Source organism: Arachis hypogaea, chromosome 7 (assembly GCF_003086295.3).
Source record: "Arachis hypogaea cultivar Tifrunner chromosome 7, arahy.Tifrunner.gnm2.J5K5, whole genome shotgun sequence".
NCBI classification, from domain to species: domain Eukaryota; kingdom Viridiplantae; phylum Streptophyta; class Magnoliopsida; order Fabales; family Fabaceae; genus Arachis; species Arachis hypogaea.
This window is the reverse complement of record NC_092042.1, coordinates 17,235,550-17,262,282: the sequence shown is the minus strand read 5'-3', so window position 1 is coordinate 17,262,282 and position 26,733 is coordinate 17,235,550. Positions and strand designations below refer to the sequence as shown.

The window sequence follows — 26,733 nt, the reverse complement described above, 5'->3', positions numbered from 1 at the left end:
TGGAGTTTCTGCACACCATAGATTAAGGGTGTGGAGCTCTGCTGTACCTCAAGTATTAATGAAGTTCTATTTTCTTTTATTCAAATCTCTCTTATTCTTATTCCAAGATATTCATTCGTACCCAAGAACATGATGAATGTGATGAGTCAAATTACCCTCATTATTATTCTCACTTATGAATGTATGTGATTGACAACCACTTCCGTTCTACATGCAACAGAGCTTGAATGCATATCTCTTAGATTCCCCAACAGAATCTTCGTGGTATAAGCTAGATAGATGGCGGCATTTATGAGGATCCGGAAAGTCTCACCTTGTCTGTGGTATTCCGAGTAGGATCCTGGGAATCCGGAAAGTCTCACCTTGTCTGTGGTATTCCGAGTAGGATTCCGGTAATGAATGACTGTGACGTGCTTCAAACTTTAACCTGCTGGGCGTTAGTGACAGACGCAAAAGAGGGATTCTATTCCAGTAGGAGCGGGAACCAACCGGTGATTAGCAGTACTGTGACAGAGTGCGTGCATTAGTTTTCACTGCGAGGATGGGATGTAGCCATTAGCCATGGGTGATGCCTCCAGACTGGTTAGCTGTGCGAGTGACAGCCGCACAGGGTATTTCCCCGAGAGGAAGAAAGTAGCCACAGTTGATGGTGAACCCCTATACAAAGCTTGCCATGGAAAGGAGTAAGAAGGATTGAGTAGAAGCAGTAGGAGGGCAGGCGTCCGAGAGCTCTACAGTATCTCCATCCGCTTATCTGAAATTCCTATCAATGAATCTGCATAAGTGTTCTATCCCTCTTTATTATATTCTATTTTATTATTTCTTCTTTAAATTCGAAAACCCATAAACTATTTTAATCTGCCTGACTGAGATTTACAAGGTGACCATAGCTTGCTTCATACCAACAATCTCTGTGGATTCGACCCTTACTCACGTAAGGTTATTACTTGGACGACCCAGTACACTTGCTGGTTAGTTGAACGGAGTTGTGAATTCAACCAGTGCTATAATAATGATTTCATACAAAGACAAACAACTTGAAGAGAATATGGATCACAATTTCGTCCACCAAACGGCATGGACTTCCGGGATCCAATTTCATTTTTAAACAGATTTGGCACAAAACGGAGATCCGTAGTCCAAGTTATGTCCCACCAAAGTATGCCCGAAAACTATATTTTCATACAAAACCACAATATGCCATTTTCAATACAAGCCATTTTCAACTCTTTTCAAAATCAATCAAAACATGCCAATTTCATCCCTTTTCTTTGAAATCAATCAAAATATATCAAACTCAACATCAAGCATCTTCAACTCATACATTGACACATTACCACAAATTACCAAAATCACTATCTCATCATTTTACCCAACTTCACCCAAGTGGCTCAAACTCACACACATTGACATATCATATACTCTTCCTCATGCCAAATTCTCCACAACACCAATCCCAATAAATCATCATTGTACACAATTAATATCATACTCACCATCAACATGGTTCAACCCACAATTCAACCATAACCAATCATCAAGCATATATCACCACATGCATATTTCTCATACATCATACCACCAAGGCATCAATAATAATCATCACATATATGACCACATCATATATATCAAACATTCAACAACATCAACCATTCAATGCCTATCTTAGGGCCTCTAGCCTAAGTATTTCCTACCACATTACATATTAGATACGGGAAACCGAAACCATACCTTAGCCGATTTTCCAAGCCCAATCGGAGTACTTCCAAACCACTTATCCACAAGCTCTCAAGGCCTCAAAACCTCCAAGAACAGATTTTTCACCACCAAACCCTTTCTAAGCTTTTCAAAATCACCAATCAAGCTCCAATATCCACACATACACAACCTAAGCCACAACCATCATACCCATACACAATATCTCAAAACCCAAACATCATAGAACAACAAAATTACACTAGGGTTGAGAATCTTACCATACCCAAGGTCCAAGGAGACAAGATTAACCTTCTCCTTCAAGAGAGTTGGGTCCTATAACATCAAAGAGCCCAAAATCTCAACATTTTTGCTCATAAAACTCGAAAACAAGGCTGGAATTTCGAAGAACAAAACGTGACTTACCTCAAGATTAATTGTATGGGTTTTGTAGAGCTCTCCGCAGTGAACGCGTGGCCGCAAACGGTGCGACAATCGGAGCTCTAGATCAAAAGTTATGGTGGTTTAAAGATCAAGTGAGAGAAAGAACTTGAGAGAGTGTTCTTCCTCCCCTCTCTTCAATTTCAGCGTGAGTTTGAGTGTTGTGAGGAGAGAGAGTGTTGAAAACTAGAGTTTTGGTTTAGTTATGTTGGGCCAAGGGCCCACTTTGGGTCTGGTTGGCCCGGTTTGGCCCGTTCGGTCCAATCTTGGTCCGAATTCTATAAAATTGGTACCAAAATTCTCGTCTCAATCTCCTCTATCACATTTAGCCACAAAAATCATATTTTAGACTTTCTAGGATAAATTCTCATTTATGGGTTAATTAGCCGTTAATTAACCGGGTTTTACAGATTGTTGCGATTTAATTTGCTGGATTTTCTATTCAGGCCTTGTTCTTGTTTATTTCCTAATTGTTATTGTGTACCTGTTAATTCCAACAACAAAGCTAAAATAATTAAATATGTATTATGATTGATTTATGGCTACTATTCATCCAAGTTCGATTTGTTTCTAGTTGATACATATATAACATCATCTAACATGATAAAGTTAATTGTTAATTGTTATGGAGTGATGAAGCAGTTTTATTTAAGATAGATGACGCTACAATAAAAGCAGAAGCTAATTGCCTCCAACAAGTTCAAGATCATGATCTAAAAGGTGCATCAACTTTGTTTACACTCAAATTGTACTAGCTAAGACATTGTATAATTAGAGAGCAGCATAGATTATTATAGAAGATACATTTTTTCTCTTATATCTTCACATCATTTGGTCTTCATTAGAAGAATATTTGTTTTGGCACACTCCATTTTGAGCTTATTAAAAGTTTTGGAACTATAGATGCGGCTGTAGTAATACCATTTCTGTCATAGGAGATTTTCTTCTCATTGAGCTTCTATTATTATTACGAATACACAATTTTTGTACTTTAGAACATAGACTGCATGAAGGATCAAATGTCTTCTTCATTATTTCATGAAGGAAGAATTTAAATACTTCAATATTGATGAGCATTAAATGGTTAACTCATTACTTATTAGGATTTGTAGGCTAAGAAGGTGGAAATGTAAGTGTTTAAAATTTTGATGATAATTTAGGAGTTATATTAGATTTTTTGTAGTGTATTTATCTATATTTTATTTATTATTTAATTATAAAACGGTTATTCTAGATGAACCACGGTTGAATGGGTTAGACCAGTAAATTAGTAACAAAAATGGTTCGATGACTGGTCCGATTTTCATAATCTTGGTTGCGACAGAAGTCTATAGTGGTTTTTGGATTGTTCAAGCTAAACCTTGTGATGAGCGGATATTTTATACGCTTTTTGGGGGTAATTTCATGTAGATTTTAGTATGTTTTAATTAGTTTTTAGTAGAATATTATTAGTTTTTAGGCAAAAGTCATATTTCTGGACTTTACTATGAGTTTGTATGTTTTTCTGTGATTTCAGGTAATTTCTGGCTGAAATTGAGGGAGCTGAGCAAAAATCTGAGTTAGGCTGAAAAAGGACTGCTGATGCTGTTGGATCCTGACCTCCCTGTACTCGAAATGAATTTTCTGGAGCTACAGGAGTCCAATTGGCGCGCTCTCAACGGCGTTGGAAAGTAGACATCCAGGGCTTTCCAGAAATATATAATAGTCCATACTTTTCACGAAGATAGATGACGTAACTTGGCGTTGAACGCCAAGTACATGCTGCTGTCTGGAGTTAAACGCCAGAAAAACGTCATGATCCGGAGTTGAACGCCCAAAACACGTCATAACTTGGAGTTCAACTCCAAGAAAGACCTCAACTCGTGGATAGCTTTAGTATCAGCCCCAGCACACACCAAGTGGGCCCCAGAAGTGGATTTCTGCACCAATTATCTCAGTTTACTCATTTTCTGTAAACCTAGGTTACTAGTTTACTATTTAAACAACTTTTAGAGACTTATCTTGTACATCATGACATTTTCAGATCTGAATTACATACTTTGTGATGGCATGAGTCTCTAAACTCCATTGTTGGGGGTGAGGAGCTCTGCAGCGTCTCGATGATTTAATACAATTCCTTTGTTTTCCATTCAAACACGCTTGTTCTTATCTAAGATGTTTATTCGCGCTTAATTATGAAGAAGGTGATGATCCGTGACACTCATCACCTTCCTCAATCCATGAACGTGTGCCTGACAACCACCTCCGTTCTACATCAGATTGAATGAATATCTCTTAGATTCCTTAATCAGAATCTTCGTGGTATAAGCCGGATTGATGTCGGCATTCATGAGAATCTGGAAAGTCTAAACCTTGTCTGTGGTATTCCGAGTAGGATTCTGGGATTGAATGACTATGACATGCTTCAAACTCCTGAGGGCTGGGCGTTAGTGACAGACGCAAAAGAATCAATGGATTCTATTCCAACCTGATTGAGAACCGACAGATGATTAGCCGTGCTGTGACAGAGCATATGAACGTTTTCACTAAGAGGATGGGAAGTAGCCACTGACAACGGTGACACCCTACATAGAGCTTGCCATGGAAGGAGCCTTGCGTGTGTTGAAGGATTTCAAGGAAGAGTTGAAGTTCAAAGGACAAAGCATCTCCAAAACTCCAACATATTCCCCATTACTGCACAACAAGTAACGCTATTATTCTCTATTATTTTTCTTACAATTTTAAATACTTTGACTTCTTACAATTAAATCCAAATAACCTTATTGGCCTCCTGACTAAGATTAATAAAATAAACATTGATTGCTTCAAACCAATAATCTCCGTGGGATCGACCCTTACTCACGTAAGGTATTACTTGGACGACCCAGTGCACTTGCTGGTTAGTTGTGCGAATCACAAATTCGTGCACCAAGTTTTTGGCGCCGTTGCCGGGGATTGTTGAGTTTGAACAATTGAAGGTTTATTTTATTTCTTAGATTAGGAATAATTTATTTTTGTTGTTATAGAGTCATCAAATTTTGATAGGATAGTTTCTTTTATAAAATATTATTTTTCTTAATTAATTGTTAATCTTTCGTGAGTTTAGTGTCTTATCCTAAGTTTGGTGTTAATTGCATATTTTATATCTTCTCTAAAAATCTCGTGTTAGTGTTCTTGGTTCTTCCTTGATTTTTAAGTTGTTCTTGATAATTGGTTATCCCCTTTGGAACCTTTTTCAAAAATAATTTTTCTTGGATTTAATCTTGTGCCAAACTTTAAGTTTGGTGTTTTCTTGTTAATCTTTTTATAATTTTCGAAAATTTTATTAAAGTTTTCTAAAAAATTTTAAGTTTGGTGTTCTTCCTTTTGTTCTTGGTGTTCTTGTGAATCTTCAAGGTGTTCTTGAGTTTTTCTTGTGTCTTGATCTTAAAATTTTTAAGTTTGGTGTTCCTTGGTGTTTTCCCTCCAAAAATTTTTGAAAATAAGGAGCACTAGATCTAAAAATTTTAAGTCTTGTGTCTTTTGTGTGTTTTTCTCTTTCATCATAAAATTCAAAATTCAAAAAAATTTATATTTTCTAACTAATTTTGAACTAATTTTTCGAAATTTTTTTTATAAAGTTCAGATTTCAATTTCAAAACTTTTTCGAAAAAATTTTTTTTCACAAAATATTTTCAAAATATTTTTTATACATTCCATTTTTATTTATTCCACTATTATAAAATAAATAATATCAACATACATATCATCTCTCTTGTATTCCATCATGGAAGCAAGTAGGAATGAACAGTCCAAGAGGACTTTGGGGTCATACGCTAACCCCGCTACTGCTTCATATGGGAGTGATATCTGTCTACCCTCCATTGGAGTTAGTAGCTTTGAGCTGAATCCTCAGCTCATTATCATGGTGCAGCAAAACTGCCAGTATTCTGGTCTTCCACATGAAGAACCTACAGAGTTTCTGGCACAATTCCTACAAATTGCTGACACAGTACATGATAAAGAAGTGGATCAGGATGTCTACAGATTATTACTGTTTCCATTTACTGTAAAAGATCAAGCTAAGAGGTGGTTAAATAACCAGCCTAAGAACAGCATAAAAACATGGAAACAGCTGTCAGAAAAATTCCTGAATCACTATTTCCCTCCCAAACGGATGACACAGCTAAGGCTAAACATCCAAGGCTTCAAACAAGGAGATAATGAATCCCTTTATGATGCCTGGGAGAGATACAGAGAGATGCTAAGAAAATGCCCCTCTGAAATGTTTTCAGAATGGGTGCAATTAGACATCTTCTACTATGGGCTTACAGAAAAAGCTCAGATTTCTCTAGACCACTCAGCTGATGGATCTATACATATGAGAAAAACAATTGAAGAAGCTCAAGAGCTTATTGATACAGTTGCCAGAAATCAGCATCTGTACCTAAGTAGTGAATCTTCTATGAAAGAAGAAGCTAAAACAGTAACTGTTGAACTCAGTCCGGTGGATCAGGCTAATGAATTCAATCAGCAATTAGACTTTCTAACCAAGCAGCTAGCCGAATTCAAGGAAATATTACAGGAACCAAGAATGGCTAACAGGAATATGGAAGTGCAATTAAAGCAGACAGAAAAGCAACTGTCAAAACAAATAGCAGAAGAATGCCGAGCAGTTCAATTAAGAAGTGGGAAAACATTAAATACCTCACTTCAAAGCAGCAGGAAGCTAAGAAATGAACAGATGGCCAATCAAAATCCCTCTGAGGACAATCAGAGCCCAGAGAGGAATAATGCTAGCGCTGAACGCCCAGCCCATGCTCATTCCTGGCGTTCAACGCCAGAAACAAGCATGGATCTGGCGTTGAACGCCCAAAGGGAACATGGTTCTGGCGTTCAAACGCCAGTAACAAACAAGGAGGTGGCGTCTAACGCCACTCCAGCTTCCACCCCTGGCATTCAAATGCCAGTGGGGGATCAGTCACATGCAAGTGCTGATGACAACCCTTCTAAAAAGGCTTCCCAATCCACTCCTGTAGGTAATAAACCTGCAGCAACTAAGGTTGAGGAATACAAAGCCAAAATGCCTTATCCTCAAAAACTCCGCCAAGCGGAACAGGATAAGCAATTTGCCCGCTTTGCAGACTATCTCAGGACTCTTGAAATAAAGATTTCGTTTGCAGAAGCACTTGAGCAAATACCCTCTTATGCTAAGTTCATGAAAGAGATCTTAAGTCATAAGAAGGATTGGAGGGAAACTGAAAAAGTTTACCTTACTGAAGAATGCAGTGCAGTCATTCTGAAAAGCTTACCTGAGAAGCTTAAAGATCCTGGGAGCTTTATGATACCATGCACATTAGAGGATACTTGTACCAAGCAAGCTTTATGTGATCTTGGGGCAAGTATCAACCTAATACCTGCATCTACTATCAGAAAGCTTGGTTTAACTGAAGAAATCAAACCAACCAGGATATGTCTTCAACTTGCTGATGGCTCCATTAAATACCCATCAGGCGTGATTGAAGACATGATTGTCAAGGTTGGGCCATTTGCCTTTCTTACTGACTTTGTGGTGCTGGAAATGGAGGAGCACAAGAGTGCAACTCTCATTCTAGGAAGACCTTTCCTAGCAACTGGCCGAACCCTCATTGATGTCCAAAAAGGGGAAGTAACCTTAAGAGTCAATGAGAAGGAGTTCAAGTTGAATGTTGTCAAAGCTATGCAACATCCAGACACACCAAATGACTGTATGAGCGTTGATATTATTGACTCTCTGGTAAGAGAGGTCAATATGGCTGAGAGTCTCGAATCAGAGTTAGAGGACATCTTTAAAGATGTTCAGCCTGATTTGGAGGAATCAGAGAGAATAATAGAACCTCTGAAAATCCCTCAAGAAGAGGAGAAGCCTCCTAAACCCGAGCTCAAACCATTACCACCATCCCTGAAATATGCATTTCTGGGAGAAGGTGATACCTTCCCTGTAATTATAAGCTCTACCTTAGAGCCACAGGAAGAGAAAGCACTAATTCAAGTGCTAAGGACACACAAGACAGCTCTTGGGTGGTCCATCAGTGATCTTAAGGGCATTAGCCCAGCCAGATGCATGCACAAGATCTTACTGGAGGATGACGCCAAGCCAGTGGTTCAACCACAAAGGCGGCTGAATCCAGCTATGAAAGAAGTGGTGTAGAAGGAGGTCACTAAATTACTAGAGGCTGGGATTATTTATCCTATTTCTGACAGCCCCTGGGTGAGCCCTGTCCAAGTTGTCCCTAAGAAAGGTGGCATGACAGTGGTTCATAATGAAAAAAATGAACTGGTTCCTACAAGAACAGTTACAGGGTGGCGTATGTGCATTGATTATAGAAGGCTCAATACAGCCACCAGAAAGGATCATTTTCCTTTACCATTCATAGACCAGATGCTAGAAAGACTAGCAGGTCATGTACTACTGCTTCCTGGATGGATATTCAGGTTATAATCAAATTGCAGTAGATCCCCAGGATCAGGAGAAAACGGCATTCACATGCCCATCTGGAGTATTTGCATACAGAAGGATGCCATTTGGCCTATGCAATGCACCTGCAACCTTTCAGAGGTGCATGCTCTCAATTTTCTCTGATATGGTGGAAACATTTCTGGAAGTCTTCATGGATGACTTTTCAGTATTTGGAGACTCATTCAGCTCCTGCCTTAACCATTTAGCACTTGTTCTGAAAAGATGCCAAGAGACTAACCTGGTTTTAAACTGGGAAAAATGTCACTTTATGGTGACTGAAGGAATTGTCCTTGGGCACAAAATTTCGAACAAGGGAATAGAGGTGGATCAAGCTAAGGTAGAAGTGATCGAAAAATTGCCACCACCTGCTAATGTTAAGGCAATCAGAAGCTTTCTGGGGCATGCAGGATTCTATAGGAGGTTTATAAAGGATTTTTCAAAAATCGCCAAACCTCTAAGCAACCTGCTAGCTGCTGACACGCCATTTATCTTTGATAAAGAGTGTCTGCAGGCATTTGAGACTCTGAAAGCTAAATTGGTTACAGCACCAATCATCTCTGCACCAGACTGGACATTACCATTTGAATTGATGTGTGATGCCAGTGACCATGCCATTGGTGCAGTGTTGGGACAAAGGCATGACAAACTTCTGCACGTCATTTATTATGCCAGCCGTGTTCTAAATGATGCACAGAAGAATTACACAACCACAGAAAAAGAGCTACTTGCAGTGGTTTACGCCATTGATAAATTCAGATCCTATTTAGTAGGATCAAAAGTGATTGTGTACACTGATCATGCTGCTCTTAAATATCTACTCACAAAGCAGGATTCAAAACCCAGACTCATAAGATGGGTATTGCTTCTGCAAGAGTTTGATATAGAAATAAGAGACAGAAAAGAGACAGAGAATCAAGTAGCAGATCACCTGTCCCGAATAGAACCAGTGGAAGGGGCGTCCCTCCCTCTCACTGAGATCTCTGAAACCTTTCCGGATGAGCAACTGTTTGCCATCCAGGAAGTGCCGTGGTTTGCAGACATTGCAAACTACAAGGCAGTGAGATTCATACCCAAAGAGTACAGTAGGGTGCAATCAAAGAAATTAATCACAGATGCAAAGTATTATCTTTGGGATGAACCATATCTCTTTAAGAGATGTGCAGACGGAGTAATCCGTAGATGTGTACCTAAAGAAGAAGCGCAAAAAATTCTATGGCATTGCCATGGATCACAGTATGGAGGACATTTTGGGAGTGAGCGAACAGCCACAAGAGTTCTCCAATGTGGCTTCTACTGGCCTACTCTCTATAAAGATTCCCGAGCTTTTGTACTTAATTGTGACAGTTGCCAAAGATCCGGCAATCTGCCTCACAGTTATGCCATGCCTCAACAAGGAATCTTGGAGATTGAGTTGTTTGATGTATGGGGCATTGATTTCATGGGACCTTTCCCACCATCATACTCAAACACTTATATTCTGGTGGCAGTGGATTATGTATCCAAATGGGTGGAGGCTATTGCAACACCCACTAATGACACTAAAACAGTGCTAAAATTCCTCCAGAAACACATCTTCAGCAGATTTGGTATCCCTAGAGTATTAATCAGTGATGGGGATACTCATTTCTGCAATAAACAGCTTTACTCTGCTCTGGTACGTTATGGAGTTAGCCACAGGGTAGCTACTCCATATCATCCACAAACTAATGGGCAAGCTGAAGTCTCAAATAGAGAACTTAAAAGAATCCTGGAACGGACTGTAATTAACCGTAGAAGGGATTGGGCAAGAAGCTTGGATGATGCTCTGTGGGCATACAGAACAGCGTTCAAGACCCCTATAGGGACCTCTCCATACCAGCTTGTGTATGGAAAGGCATGTCACTTGCCAGTGGAACTGGAACACAAGGCCTACTGCGCAACCAGATTCCTAAACCTTGATGCCAAACTAGCTGGAGAAAAACGTTTACTCCAGTTAAATGAGCTAGAGGAATTTAGACTCAATGCTTTCGAGAATGCAAAAATATACAAGGAGAAAGCAAAGAGATGGCATGATAAGAAATTGTCATCCAGAGTCTTTGAGCCGGGGCAGAAAGTTCTGCTATTTAATTCTAGGCTCAAATTATTCCCCGGGAAATTAAAATCCCGGTGGAGAGGTCCATATGTAATTACAAGTGTATCACCATATGGATACATAGAGCTTCAGGATAATGACTCTAACAAAAAGTTCATTGTTAATGGACAAAGAGTTAAACATTATCTTGAAGGTAATTTTGAGTAAGACTACTCAAAACTGAGACTTAATTGAAACTCAGTAACAGTCCAGCTAATGACATAAAAGAAGCGCTTGCTGGGAGGCAACCCAGCCAAATCACAAAATTTAATTTTATTCGTTTTTCTAATTGATCAAGTTTTACAGGTAGATGCTAGAGTATCTTCAAAAGGTGAACTAGCAATTGATTGAAGTCACAGAGTTACAGGGAAAATTGGAAGCTCACTGGCATGAAAAAGTCAGTAAGAAACAATTTGGGCGTTGAACGCCCATAAGAAGCACCCACTGGGCGTTCAACGCCAGTAAGGGTAGCCATCTGGGCGTTAAACGCCAGAAAGGAGCATCCTCTGGGCGTTAAACACCAGAAAGGAGCATCCTCTGGGCGTTGAACGCCAGAAGGAAGCACCTTCTGGGCGTTTAACGCCAGATTGTTAGCATCCTGGGCGTTCAGAAAAACGCCCAGTGACAAAGGACTTCCTGGCGTTCAACGCCAGAAAGATGCATTAGCTGGGCATTGAACGCCCAGGAGAAGCAGCATTTGGGCGTTAAACGCCCAAAACATGCATCATGTGGGCGTTTAACGCCAGGATGGTGGGAGGAGGTACAAATTCGTTTTTCTTATTAATTTTTCAAAATTTTTATGTTTCAATTCATGATTTCTTGCATAAACATGTTTCAAAATATCATCTTTCAATTCCAAAAATTTCAATCCTAATTTCTAAAATCCCTAATTTCTAAAAATCCATGTTTTAAAATTTTAAATATATCTTAATCCATAAAGCCAAATCGTTTTCCAATCCAATCCAACTCTTTTAAGTTTGTTTTCAAAACTCAATTATCTTTTTAAAATCTTTTTCAAAATTAAAAATTTCAGATTTACCTTTTAAATTATCATTCATATCTTTCTCTTTTTAAACTATATCTTTTTCTTATCATATCTATCTTTTATAAATCATATCTTCTATCTTATCTCTTTCTTATTTTCGAAAATTTCCCACCCCCTCCCTATATATTGAATTCGGCGCCCCTCTCATCATCACCATTCCACACTTGCTCTCCTCTTTTCCCTCTTCTTTCTTCTCTTTTGCTTGAGGACAAGCAAAGCTCTAAGTTTGGTGTGTTTATCCGTGATCACAAAAACATATTCATTAAAGATCATGGCTCCTAAAGGAAAGCAAACCACCCCAAGAGGAAAGAAAGAAAGCAATCCAAAGCCACTTTGGAATCAAGGGAAGTTCTTAACTAAAGAACATTCAGACCATTATTACAAAATAATGAGTCACAGATCAGTGATCCCGGAAGTCAAATTTGATCTGAAAGAAGATGAGTATCCGGAGATCCAAGAGCAAATTCGAAACAGGAATTGGGAAATTCTGGCCAATCCTGAAATGAAAGTGGGAAGGAATATGGTTCAGGAGTTCTACGCTAATCTATGGCAGACAGACAGGCAAAGAATAATTGGAGCTGCTCTCTTTGACCATCGGACCTTAGTTAGAGGGAAGATTGTTCATACCCATCCTGACAGGATCAGGGAGATATTTAAGCTTCCTCAACTGAAAGATGACCCAGACTCTTTTAATAGGAGAATGATGAGGGTGAACAAAGGTCTGGACAAGATTCTGGAGGATATATGCATCCCTGAAGCCAAGTGGACCACCAGCACGACTGGCATCCCAGTTCAACTCAAAAGAGAAGATCTAAAACCAGCAGCCAGAGGTTGGCTAGACTTCATAGGGCGTTCCATATTGCCCACCAGCAACCGCTCTGAAGTTACTATTAAAAGAGCAGTAATGATTCACTGCATCATGTTGGGAAAAGAAGTAGAGGTCCATCAACTGATCTCATGTGAGCTATACAAAATAGCAAACAGGAACTCCAAGGACGCCAGATTGGCCTACCCCAGCCTAATTTCTATGCTCTGAAAAGATGCTGGAGTGAAGATGGGAATAACAGAGTATATCCCAGTTGAAAGGCCAATCACTGGAATATCAATGGTCAGACAACAGCAACAAGATGATTCAGCCAAGAGGAGAGCACAGGAAGCCCTCCCAGAACTGCCTCAATTCGAATATTGGGAACATCTTGAGGCTTCTATTTCCAAATTGCAAGAAGCTATGGACCAAATAAAGGAAGAACAGAATAATCAAAGTAGCATGCTTTGCAAACTGCTTAAGGAACAGGAAGAGCAAGGGCGTGATCTAAGGGAGCTGAAGCGCCAAAAATTAATCCTTGAACAACACCCCACAGATTAGAGGAACATCTACTCCTCAAAAACAACAGGTTGTTGAGTTCCAATTTTTCTGTTTAACTTAGTGATAGCGTTATTATTTTAGAAATTTACCTTAGGAGATATATAGTAGTAGTAGTATATATCTATTTTGATTTTATTTCCAATTAAGCTATAATTTATTTTTCTCATCATCATCAGGCATGAATAAAGTAGTAGATTTTTTTTAGAATAAAGAAGTAATCTGTATTTTTCGAGTTCTTAATAATAAAAATTATAATTAATTATGTGTGGTGACAATACTTTTTGTTCTCTGAATGAATGCTTGAACAGTGCATAACTTGTACTTTGAATTTGATGAATATTGGCTCCTGAAAGAATGAGGAACACGAAAAATATTATTGATGATCTGAAAAATCATGAAATTGATTCTTGAAGCAAGAAAAAGCAGTCTATTAAAAAAAAAAAGAAGGAGCAGTAGAAAAAGCCAATAGCCCTTAAAACCAAAAGGCAAGGGTAAAAAGGATCCAAGGCTTTGAGCATCAGTGGATAGGAGGGCCCAAGGAAATAGTTCCAGGCCTAAGCGGCTAAACCAAGCTGTCCCTAACCATGTGCTTGTGGCATGCAGGTTCAAGTTACAAACTTGAGACTGAGTGGTTAAAGTCGTGATCCAAGGCAAAAAGAGTGTGCTCAAGAGATCTGGACACCTCTGACTGGGGACTCTAGCAAAGCTGAGTCACAATCTGAAAAGGTTCACCTAGTCATGTGTCTGTGGCATTTATGTATCTGGTGGTAATACTGGAAAACAAAGTGCTTAGGGCCACGGCCAAGACTCATAAAATAACTGTGTTCAAGAATCAACATACTACACTAGGAGAATCAATAATACTATCTGAATTCTGAGTTCCTATGGATGCCAATCATTCTGAAATTCAAAGGATAAAGGGAGATGCCAAAACTGTTCAGAAACAAAAAGCTACAAGCCCCGCTCATCTAAATAAGACTCTAAGCTTCATTTAAAACTCTAAAATATTATTACTTCTTAATTTCTGTTAAAACCTATTTTATTCATCTAGTTGCTTGGGGACAAGCAACAGTTTAAGTTTGGTGTTGTGATGAGCGGATATTTTATACGCTTTTTGGAGGTAATTTCATGTAGATTTTAGTATGTTTTAATTAGTTTTTAGTAGAATATTATTAGTTTTTAGGCAAAAGTCATATTTCTGGACTTTACTATGAGTTTGTGTGTTTTTCTGTGATTTCAGGTAATTTCTGGCTGAAATTGAGGGAGTTGAGCAAAAATCTGAGTTAGGCTGAAAAAGGACTGCTGATGTTGTTGGATCCTGACCTCCCTGTACTCGAAATGGATTTTCTGGAGCTACAGAAGTCCAATTGGCGCGCTCTCAACGGAGTTGGAAAGTAGACATCCAGGGCTTTCCAGCAATATATAATAGTCCATACTTTGCATGAAGATAGATGACGTAACTTGGCGTTGAACGCCTAGTACATGCTGCTGTCTGGAGTTAAACGCCAGAAAAACGTCATGATCCGGAGTTGAACGCCCAAAACATGTCATAACTTGGAGTTCAACTCCAAGAAAGACCTCAACTCGTGGATAGCTTTAGTCTCAGCCCCAGCACACACCAAGTGGGCCCCAGAAGTGGATTTCTGCACCAATTATCTCAGTTTACTCATTTTCTGTAAACCTAGGTTACTAGTTTACTATTTAAATAACTTTTAGAGACTTATCTTGTACATCATGACATTTTCAGATATGAATTACATACTTTGTGACGGCATGAGTCTCTAAACTCCATTGTTGGGGGTGAGGAGCTCTGCAGCGTCTCGATGATTTAATACAATTCCTTTGTTTTCCATTCAAACACGCTTGTTCTTATCTAAGATGTTTATTCGCGCTTAATTATGAAGAAGGTGATGATCCGTGACACTCATCACCTTCCTCAATCCATGAACGTGTGCCTGACAACCACCTCCGTTCTACATCAGATTGAATGAATATCTCTTAGATTCCTTAATCAGAATCTTCGTGGTATAAGCCGGATTGATGGCGGCATTCATGAGAATCCGGAAAGTCTAAACCTTGTCTGTGGTATTCCGAGTAGGATTCTGGGATTGAATGACTGTGACGTGCTTCAAACTCCTGAGGGCTGGGCGTTAGTGACAGACGCAAAAGAATCAATGGATTCTATTCCAACCTGATTGAGAACCGACAGATTATTAGCCGTGCTGTGACAGAGCATAGGAACGTTTTCACTGAGAGGATGGGAAGTAGCCACTGACAACGGTGACACCCTACATAGAGCTTGCCATGGAAGGAGCCTTGCGTGTGTTGAAGGATTTCAAGGAAGAGTTGAAGTTCAAAGGACAAAGCATCTCCAAAACTCCAACATATTCCCCATTACTGCACAACAAGTAACGCTATTATTCTCTATTATTTTTCTTACAATTTTAAATACTTTGACTTCTTACAATTAAATCCAAATAATCTTATTGGCCTCCTGACTAAGATTAATAAAATAAACATTGATTGCTTCAAACCAATAATCTCCGTGGGATCGACCCTTACTCACGTAAGGTATTACTTGGACGACCCAGTGCACTTGCTGGTTAGTTGTGCGAATCACAAATTCGTGCACCACCTTGTTAACCCACGATTTAATTTAATTTGAAATGAACTGAAAATGAAGTATTATTATACAAATTTGTTATGTAAAATAAAAATGAATATGATTTAAAATTGAGATAATAATTTGATTTTATATTTTTTATTATTTATTTACCATACAATTTTTTTATCACCACTAATAATTATATATTACTGGGTCACTGGATTTATTGTTCAATCGGTAGATTACAGGTTGAACCAGTCTTATTTAAATAAAAATATAAACAGCTAAAATCTTAAATGTAAAATTTGAGATGCATGTGTTAACTAACATTTGAACAATAGTCACTTAGTCGGTACTCGGTACTACTACAATAGTATCTTAATAAACATAAAATTAGCCAATACGATTACAATAGTATTTTAATTTAAACTTTGTTGGTATTCTTAATTAGACATCTAGATTGTACATAGAGGATAGCAAGATTCCATTTCATCTAAATATTGACACTTTTGCGAAAATGAGAGCAATAGCAACTATTGCAAGATTGGTGGCAATGATATCCAACATCCATACAGTTGCATGTGGGAGGCGTTGACTCTATGCAAAAACAATTATCAAAACACATAATTTGATTTAGATTTGACAAAGTGATTGCCACAACTATTTGAATGCAGCACCATCTTGAAGGAGACTGGAATTGGATTTTGCAAGCATCAACAATGGTAATGATTACTAAAAGTGATAATATCCTTCTCTTAAGTAAGCCAAAGCATCGTCTGCATGTCCATGCTTGGATAGCATTGAATAAGCGTATCATATGTATCCTGATTTGGAATTAATTCACTATTCACCATCATTTTTTTCATCAACAGCTTCACTTCAATTCTTTTCTCCTTGTAGAGAAAAACCATCACAGTATAATAACAAACCTTGTCAGGGGGACATCCCTTTGATGAAATTTCCATAATAAGCTCCAATGCATCTTTAACCCAATTCAGATCACAGTAACCCTTGATCAAGCAATTATAAGTGACAACATTAGGTTTGATTCCAACCAGCTCCATTCGATTCAAGAATCTCAGTGCCTTCTCCAATTTACAACCCTTAACTAAAACATAGATAGCAATGTTACATATAGATAAATTAACTCTAGCTTTCTTCATCACAGTCAAAACCTACACGACATGCCTCAACATGCCTGCTCGACTATAAGACACCATCACATAGCCAAAAGCTTCAGGGAAACATTTGATTCCACGGCACATCATAAGCCTAAGAATCCGCTTAGCATCCCGACACAATTTAGTCTTGCTAAGCACATCTAACAATGTATAGTAAACAATAGCATTGTGTTTGTCGCGCCACTGCCAATCATCCCAATAGAAAAAATTTAAAGCAATTCATTCATATTCTTAAGAAAGTAAGATAGCACAAACATGTAGGGGCTTCAATCTTTTCAATATGTACTTCAAATATCCTTCAAGTCTAGGGTTCCAAACTGACCTATACGTAATCATCCTACAAATTTCTTAACCAAAGGGTACCTGAATTCATGTTCATCAATTTTAATTCTACCAATACTCTCTCCATAAGCATGATTGTCATTACTATTAGAGGAGCTCATAAACTCAAGACCTTCATCATCACCATCACTAGAACCTTTTACATCACCATTACTGTCTTCTTCCTCTTCATCATCTCTCATTGTATCAAAACTACCAAAATTGAAGTTCTGACCATCATCATTGGTGGTAACACGTAATTTTCCTCGAAACCTAAAACTATGATTTTCACGTTTACCCTGACCTTGAGCTCCAAAACTAGAAATAGAATTTTTTTGCAAGCAATGATAAAGAGCACAGTTCAGATCAACATAACATAAAGAATAATCATAGAAATAGCTCATCAAGAACCTATATTGGAAACCTTTTTGCAATGGATTGAAACTCAGTGCCATAAGGTGTAGGAAGGCAATATTTTTCACGACATGAAGAATACAAAAGGAACTTTGATTCAATTATAAAGAAGTGCAGGTACCTGCATTTTTCCAATTGAAAAGGATTGGTTGATGCGATTCATAATTAATAGAAGCTTTGGATGAAATAGAGGGAGGAATCAGAGATGCAATATGCGCTCTGCGACTGTGTTGTTATCTTTCTACGATTGGATCACCGCTCATGATGACACCTTAACAACATCGTTAATTACTGGAATTTTGAATTACATTCCTCTAAAAGTAGCTGCAAATTTAAAAAATAAAAAACTACACTAAGAAAAGACTCATAAACAACATAAAGAGTAGGGTGACTATTCCCCAACTTAACTAATGCATCAGTACAACAATTTGACGTGATTGCAAGTTAAGGACCGACATTTTTCATCAACTTCTGAATGAGAGCAACAAAGGGCACGGATGAATGAGAATTAGCACCGTTGTGACAGAAGTCCAAAGAGGTTTTTGGATCCATTTCGACCTGAACCTTGTTAAACCCACAATTTAATTTAATTTGAGATGAATTGAAAATGAAGTATTATTATACAAATTTGTTATGTAAAGTAAAAATTAATTTGATTTAAAATTGAGATAATAATTTAATTTTATATTTTTATTATTTATTTACCATACAATTTTTTTATCACCACTAATAACTAAATATTACTGGGCCACTGGATTTTTGGTTCAATAGGTTGAACCGGTCTTATTTAAATAAAAATATAAAAACTCGAAATCTTAAAAATTAAAATTTGAAATGCATGCCTTAACTACCATTTCAACAATAGTCACTTAGTCGGGTCTCAGTACTACTATAATAGTATCTTAATTTAAACTTTATTGATATTCTTAATCAGTCATCTAGATTGTACATAGGGGATAGCAAGATTCCATTTCTTCTAAATATTGACACTTTTGAGGAAATGAGAGTAATGACAACTATTGCAAGTTTGGTAACAGTGATATCCAACATCCATACAGTTGTATGTGAAAGGCATTTAGATTTGACAAAGTGATTGCCACCTCTATTTGAATGTAGCACCTTCTTAAAGGAGACCAGAATTGGATTTTGCAAGCATCAACAATGGTAATGATTGCTAAAAGTAATAGAATAATCACAACCACTTTCATTACCATCGTGTCTTTCAACTCCATCTCTCTAGTTTCTTTTTCCTATCTAATTTGTAAGCTAGTTAATATTTTTTTAAATTTCATGTCTGGACATGAGAAGGCAGTCAAATACATAGGTCTATTTATAAGCAATTTTAAAAAAGCGAAACTAACTGAGATTGGCCTGGTTAAGACTTGAGAGTGCACACCAAATAGCATGTGAGTAGGTAGCACATTATTTCACAATATCTACACAATTCTATTGCAAAATGTGTCTTGCATATTCAATTTAGCTGTTGAGCAAATCCATCAGTCAAAAGGAATTATACAAAATAGTACCTTAAAAGTATCCATCATTGCCTTTCATTAACATGAAATGTTATTTACACACATATTTATATATGAAAATATACTCTACATACATTATATATATTACCCTTTAATGGTTATGGAAATGAAAGATAGTTGGCATTGGTAGAAAAAAAGTTTTGTAGAGAGTAGAAAGATAAAAAAAAAAGAGAAGAATAAGTGATTTTTCCAGTTTATTCATAAAAAAAATTAATCTAATTAGCAGCTTGGTAACCAAGATGGCTAGTTATTCAAATGCTAAAAATTTTTCAAAGAAAGAGATCCTAGGGACTTCAAATGAGGAAACAATTTCAGCAACAAGAGTAGTCAATGTGCTAAGTTCTCTTCGAAATGATTGGGAGAACTCTGTTTGGGAAAGAAGCATGCGATTGTCAGGATTTATTTTCATGCACATCTTGTAAGATAATATATCATGTAAACAATATTCAGAAAAAGATGCATACTCTACCCCTAAATTCTTGTTATCAAACTGAAATATATAAAGCACAACACTAGCATGAAATTGATATGCCTATCATCATCATCATAAAAGAGAAATACATATGTGTCAAACTTAAAAAAGACAATTATCTAAACTATAGTTAAGATAACATGAATGAATTTTGCTTTTTCAAAAATCAGAACCATTTTTTCTAGAACAAAGAATGGCCTTACCATAATAAAATGCAAGATGTATTGGATCTCCAACGAAAGAAAGTGATAACATACCACAAATTTGTCACATTTTGTTGTATTCTAAGCTCAACAAGTTGCAACATAAGGTTATCAACCTCAAGCAACTTTCCATCCGACATTAGTTTCTTTCTGACACAACTTCAAATCAGGAATCAAATTACGGCTAAACATTCTAGAAGTCACTCGATTTGCTGATAGAGGAAGCCTTTTATTCAAATAGCTTTCAATGAGAACATGGCATGTATTAACAACAAGGTTTGATGTTGTTCTCAAAACCTTTCCTAGAAGCTTCTCAGCCTCCTCAGGTTTTCCAAAAGCACAAAGCTTCTCAATTACTTGATTGTATAATGTTCTTAATGGCTTACTAACAAGCATTTTTTCCAATAATTTCAACATATCATCCACTTGCTCCCATTTACAATAATAGTGGATGACTGTCCTATATATTACCGGAGTTAGATCCAAACTTTTACATAGCATCTTCGTTATTAACTTAACAGCCTCGTCCAATCTACCTATATATCCTCCCCAATGCATCAAACACTGTTGTAAATGTGACAACATTAGGATATTTGTTGATGAAGTACATCTCTTTTAGTAAATTTTACGACATTAATGGCACAACCTTTATTCATGCATTCTTCTAAAAATATTTTAGCTTCAAATACTTCCTGATTTAGACACAAGGACTGTATTAACAGGTTAATTTTAACTGGAGATGCAAAAAATCCCTTTCCAACCATTTCTCTAACCTAATCACAAGCTGTGGACAAGTTTTCTTCCCTACGAAAACCATGCATCACAACGCTGTAACTTATGGCATTTGGCATCCACCAATGCTTCTTACCTATATTCAGCATCTCCTTTGTCTCTAACAATTTTCCATTGTGACACAGGCCATTTAACAAAATTGTGTATAAAACGGTATTTGGCTTGCACCCATGTTTGTACATCTGCTACCACATCTTTTTCACTTCATCTATCTTCCCCATGCAAAAAAATCTATCAATAATAGCAATATATGTCACAACACTTGGAATACAACCCTTCGAGTACATCTCGTTCACTAAACTCTTTATCTCATCTATTTTTCCATTCTTACTAAAGGAGTTAACTACTGCATTATGCCCAACTTTATCAATGTGGAAGCCCTTGTCTTCTACTTCTTTTAAGTAAGCCAAAGCATCATCTGCATGTCCATGCTTGGATAGCGTGTGAATAAGTGTATCATATGTAACCTGATCTGAAATTAATTCACTATTCACCACCATTTTCTCCATCGGCAGCTTCACTTCTTCAATTATTTTCTTCTTGCAGTGGAAAGCCATCACAGTATAATAATTAACCATGTCAGGGGGACATCCCTTGGATGGCATTTTCCCAATAAGCTCCAATGCATCTTTAACTCGATTCAGATCACAGTAACCCTTGATCAAGAATCTCAGTGCCTTCTCCAATTTGCTACCCTTAACTAAAGTATAGATAACAAAGTTACATATAGATAAATTAAGTTCAAATCCAGCTTTCTGTATCACGGTCAAAACTTGCATGGCTTACCTCAACATGCTTGCTCGACTATAAGACACCATCACATAGCTAAAAGCTTCAGAGGAACATTTGATTCCACAGCGCAACATAAGCTTAAGAATTCGCTTAGCACCCTGGCACAATTTAGTCTTGCTAAGAACATCTAACAATGTATAGTAAACAATAGCGCCGTGTTTGTAGCGCCACTGCAGATCAACCGAATAGAAGAAATTCAAAGAAATTTGTTCGTCTTCTTGAGAGCATAAGACAGCACAAACATGTGGGGGCTTCAATCTTCTTAACAAGTACCTGAAATATCCTTTAAGTCTAGGGTTCTAAGATGACCTATATGTAATCAACCTACAAACTTCCTTAACCAAAGGATGTCTGAATTCATATTCATCAATTTCAACTCTACTAATACTTTCTCCATAAGCACGATTATCATTGCTATTAGAGGAGCTCATAAACTCAAAACCTTCATCATCACCATCACTAGAACCTTTTCCATCACCATCACCATCATCTTCCTCTTCATCATCACTTGGTGTATCAAGACTACCAAAATTGAAGTTCTGACCATTATCATCAGCAGTAACACGCAATTCCCCTGAAAACCTAAAACTATGATTTTCACGTTTACCCTAACCTTGATCCCCAAAATTAGAAACAAAACTTTTTGCCGGCAATTATGAAGAGCACAATTTCAGATCAACACAACATAAAGAATAATCATAGAAATAGCTCAATAATCTATATTGTAAACTCTTTCACAATTTGAAGCTCAGTGCCGTAAGATGCAGGAAGGTAATGTTTTTCACAACATGAAGAATACAAAACCAACTTTGATTCAATTATGAAGAAGTGCAGGTACCTATATTTTTGAATTTGAAAAGGATTGGTTGGTGCGATTCACAATTAATGGAAGCTTTGGATGAAATAGAAAGAAGAATCGAAGATGGAGTATGCGCCCTGCGATTGTGGTATTGTCTTTTTGCGCTAGGCTCACAGCTCATGATGACACCGAAACAACATCGTTGATTGCTGGGATTTTGAATTACATCCCTCTAAAATCAGCTGCAAATTTTATAACAATAGTCACCTAGTATCTTAATAACATTTGAACAATAGTCACTTAGTCGGTACTCGGTACTACTATAATAGTATCTTAATTTAACACAATAAGAAAAACAAACCATAAATTATGGCCAGTCATTGCACACACGAGACACGGGACAAATCTTCCACAACACCCATGGTGTTGCGGGTAGGGCAACTTGTTGACAGACAAACCACGTGTTGTCCAGGATCTGTCGGTTTCACCTCCACCCACCGCGGCTAGAATAACTGACTGAACACCTGTCTGCACCTTTCGACTACCCCAGAAGCACATACAGTTTCAAAAAATTCAAGTCCCCTTCGAATGAGCTTTTCATTTTTCTTACCATTAGATAGTAGCAGCATCGCACACATGTAACAGGCTTCAACGTCACCCTCTGTTGCAGCCATAGTTAGAGTCTCCATTCCACCGATGGAATGGCCAACTCAGAAGAAATCAATCATCCCCACCCAGAGTAGAGCAACCAGATTTTCTGCTCTCGCGTAGCAATATATGAACCTCTTTGCAGGCCGGCAAGCGTAATATAAAAAGGACGCAATCCGTAACTCCAGCATCGATGCATGCTTGTAGACAAAGTCGGACCTCGCTGCATCCAGAAACACTTTGCAAGTTGCCTGCATGTTGAACAGATCCTGAATCGAATTCGGTGCAACATTCATGGCAATCTTAACCCACATGTCACACAGAAGAAGATTCAGCGGACATTGGTACTCAACGGATACGGTCCCTTTCTTTATGTTCTTTTTGTTCTTCTTGGATGTTCCAACCATTTGCAAGCCATAGGGGGTGGGATTATTGGAGAATATCAAGAGGAGAGACGAGCGCCAACGATGTGCTCTCTTTGTCCCTAATATATCTTTTAAAAATTTTAATATGCTGGCATTAGGGGGTTCAATGCCACATACGTTTCCCTAGACATTTTCTTTCTTTACGGATGCTTCTAAGTTAAACCAGATATTAATAAAAGCACAGAATATTATATTATTATAATTTAAACATATCGTAATAGTATGTGTTATATTTAATTAAAAACGTGCCATATCTATCCTATTTATACTTCTGTTCTATCATATTTAAATACTTTGGTTTTACAAAGCAATAATTTAATGTTTCTGTTTGACTGTTCATGTACTGAATGGTTTAATCTACTTTAATGTTTTATTGTTCTTAATTTAATTGTTTATTTGAATTAATCATAGAATAACGGTTATTTTTTCTTTTTTTTGTTCACTAAAGTAGTTTAAATTCATCTTTTAGTTTTTCAAAAATAAACGAAATAAATTTTTTACACATGTTAAAAGTGATTAATTAATATTTTGAAAACTTAAATGTTAGATAAAAAAAGTTAAAACATGCTAATTACAAAAAAAGAATACGAAACAACTTTCCACTAGTAACGCACAGTCAATGTATAGGAAATGTAAAAAATATCCCTCAGATACATATATATATATATATATATATATATATATATATATAATATATATATATATATATATATATATATATAACCTGTAGTGTAGCACTCGAGGAAGTTAGGGACTAGGCAGGAACTAGGAACTGCGCTTTAAGGGCTTTCGGAATTAATTAATTACCCGGAGGGATTTGAAGGGCATTTTAAGATAATCTCTTTGATGATGAGGTGATTCACAGGCGAAGATAATATGAGTGCGTGGAAAGTGAATCAAAGGCGGGATTAGTAAATTCTTAGGCTTTCCGGTCCCTTCCAAATGGTTTTCTTCCGGACTTGATAGTAAGTAATGACTGCTTGCTTTCTTGCTGGTCTTTCATCAGTTGCATCCGACACAGCTGAGGAGAAGGAAATCCCTGACTTACTTAAATTTACTGCTGCATATCCCACTGCTGTAAAGGCTTTCAAAGACTTTCCTTTCTAAATACCCGGTAAATAGGAGTCTAAACCATTCTTTTCTGTCTCAATCACAGCTGGACTCTAACTAAATAAATACTTACAAGTTTTCTACTGAAAGGGCGTCTCAGTGTATATAGACAGAGGAATCTTAGGCTTTTCTGTATCAGGACTTTGTTCATGGGGGGGCTAGTATCAAGATCAAAGTCTTAACTGTCCTAGCTAGCCTACTCACTAAGAGTGGCATTTCATACCGAGCTTGAGACTGAATCTTAGTCAGTCGCTGACTGGATGGGGACTCAATAGACAGAAGAATCCATAAAGGAAGGCCTTTCAACACTATCTAAATAGGAATCGGAAACTTCTGACTGGCCCCTGGGATTGAGAATGACTTAGAGGCTGCTAGCTTTGCCTTCTCATTCAGCCTTTATGTTCTTTAAGGTTGAGGTCTAGGTTTATTGGTAGTTTGGAGTTTTTCTTTGTGGGACCTATAGTCTTGATAGTTAAGCTTTGATCTTTCTGCTATAGGCCTAATCTGGTCAGAATGTGGAGGTAGGATCAGCCATAAGAAGGCAGAAAAGGCTGTAACTAAGGATGAAAAACTAAACTCTAGAGTTTCCCCAGGAATGTAAAGTATGAAAGAAAGCCCTTCCTTTCTTAGAAAGATCACAAGTTAGCTTCTTCTAAGTCTTTTTCAAGCCCCTGTTTCATCTTCAAAGGAGAGGGCAGCCTGGTAAACGAAGTCAGACTCTTTATCTTTTTCAGAAGGAAGAAAGTCTGAATTGATGTTTCTGGCCTTGACTTCTTCTATATATTTGAGATTTGGGTAGTAGGCACTACGAACTCGAAAGAGCAGCTATACAGCATCCGTCATCTAAGTCCTTCTAAGCTCTTAATGCGCTAGGCCAGAAAGTCAGAATAGAAGCTTCCTCTTTCTTATTTCTGTTGTGTTACCAGCCCGACCGAGAAAGCCGGAGGTAAGTCATTCTCTTGCTGTTGCTAAGACTAGCCTTATGGTTCAATCCCTTCCGAGATCGGGGACTCCAGACCTAAAGAAGCCTATTATTTAGCCTACGTGGGAAGCTACTTCGTAGTAAATGCTGTTTAAGGGGTAACACTAAATCAAGCGGCTGCTTAGGCTAATACGCCGCCGTACAGGAGTTCATTCTAGTTTCATACCTGCATTGACTTAAAAAGAGATATAGAATGCGTTGCCAGACCTAATTAAAGTCTTTATTAACTTCCCGAAGCCTAAGTAAGATGAAGTAGGCGCAAAGATCATAAGATGATCTTGCTGTTGATTCCTTTCTTTGCTCTCTGGAGTTATATTGGACTTACGCAAGCCGGTAGAGGTACTATAGATCAAAGCAACCGTAAATCAATCCTCCAATCACCCTGAGCTGAAGATCTACTGATCCCGGGAACTTCTGCCGTGGAAGGGATTCAGCAACATTAGCTTCTAACTGAGCCGTAGTCCAGTATTGAAGTAGAAACCCTGTTATTAACCTCCCTTGGAAGCAATGCCTATCTACTTTCCCCTGCTGCTAGCATCCAGCTTCAGATCTTTAGGCTTTTCCCCTCACCACTTGCCACTTGGCGTTTTCTTTGCCAACATGTCCTGTAGGTTCACATGGGTAACCAAAGACTAAGAAGGATATACTGGAAGTTTCCTAGCATCCCGATGTTTTGCTGATAACTCAGTCTCTGAAAGAAGCGCGCCCCTGAATACCTCATTCAACCGTGCACCAAGCTCAAACCAAGCCATCAACTAATCCGAACTCGAAAGACTGCTCTGTAGCTGCTGAACGTAGCCAACAAGTAGGACAAGTCTCAACTAGCCCACAAGAAGGTAGCCAACAACATAGATTTTGCACGGCAAAGCATCTTGCCATCCGAAACCAAGATGAAGCCCAAATTGTCTCTGAGTGCGGTCCGCTGCCGTCCCATTCTTGAGGGCTCATTCCCTATCAAACTTGTACTTATCTTATATTTCTAATTGAACAAAAGCGAGGAGCGAGCCAAAGCCTGAGATTGTATGAGTCCCGCTAGTTCCAATAAGACTTCATTCCGTAGTTCCTAATATCTGGAAATCTGGGGTTACTTGGATGAAAGAGATTTGAGACAGAGAAAAAGGAAAACCTTAATAAACTATTGGAATGAATTGGACTTAGATGAGGTTTCTTACAGGTCTGTTAGTTAACTCTGTGTCCTTAGATTAGGTGGAACTTCTTGATGTCAGTATCCTGAGATAGGCTTTCTTACAGGGAACTGTTTGGACTTAGTTCAGGTTTGAGAGAGAGTATAAAGCGCTGAAGCTACTACCTAATTCAACTTCTTCTTATAGGGATATGCA

At 37.8% G+C, this 26,733-nt stretch overlaps 2 pseudogenes; both read right to left on the bottom strand.

The window, feature by feature from the left end:
* The window catches only part of LOC112701221 (uncharacterized), a 32,876-nt pseudogene extending 15,496 nt beyond the window's left edge, over positions 1–17,380 (bottom strand).
* A 2,461-nt stretch (positions 17,381–19,841) lies between these two features.
* On the bottom strand, positions 19,842–22,902 carry LOC112701220 (uncharacterized; annotated as a pseudogene).
* Between the last annotated feature and the right edge of the window lie 3,831 nt (positions 22,903–26,733).